Consider the following 617-nt stretch of genomic DNA (forward strand, 5'->3'; position numbering starts at 1 on the left):
GGAAAATTAGGGGCGTAAAACTTGTAACTCTTGTTCCCCCTTTACACGTAATATTCCTTAAAACGACAATAAATATTTCGAATGGAAACGGTGCCAATATTTAAAAATAGTCCATTTTCAAGACACAATTTGAATGTAATTACTATTTTTCCAGTCTTGACACTTTCAAAATTACACTACTGAAATACTTGGCACAATAATGGATGGAAAATTTTTCAGCTGCCTGATTCATGCAAAAGGAAAATAATTTCTAATAATAGTAACTCGAAAATTTTCTGGAAAACATCCGGTGTAAACAATGATTTTTCAAAAGTCGTATTAAACCATCTGCTACCCACTGAATCGCGGGGTTTAAATCGCTCAGTAACTAACTAGTCATAATCTTAAAACAGTTATAACCGAACCAGTATGTACATTATCTAATTTTCTCTCTTGTCCTATTCTATTCAGCCAGGTCGGTGAGCATAGATAAAGACAAGTATCGGTGAGTTCGGCTTATATTAAAGTAACTATCACACCACAGATCACAGAGGACTCTGTAATCTGTGCTACCACACAGCCTTGTTCTGTGTATAAGCCTTGTTCTATGGTCTGTGTCTATGGCATTGACGGATCGC

This window comes from Dendroctonus ponderosae, unplaced genomic scaffold (assembly GCF_020466585.1).
Source record: "Dendroctonus ponderosae isolate FM_Combo_2020 unplaced genomic scaffold, Dpon_F_20191213v2 Dpon_F_20191213_9, whole genome shotgun sequence".
Classification (NCBI taxonomy): domain Eukaryota; kingdom Metazoa; phylum Arthropoda; class Insecta; order Coleoptera; family Curculionidae; genus Dendroctonus; species Dendroctonus ponderosae.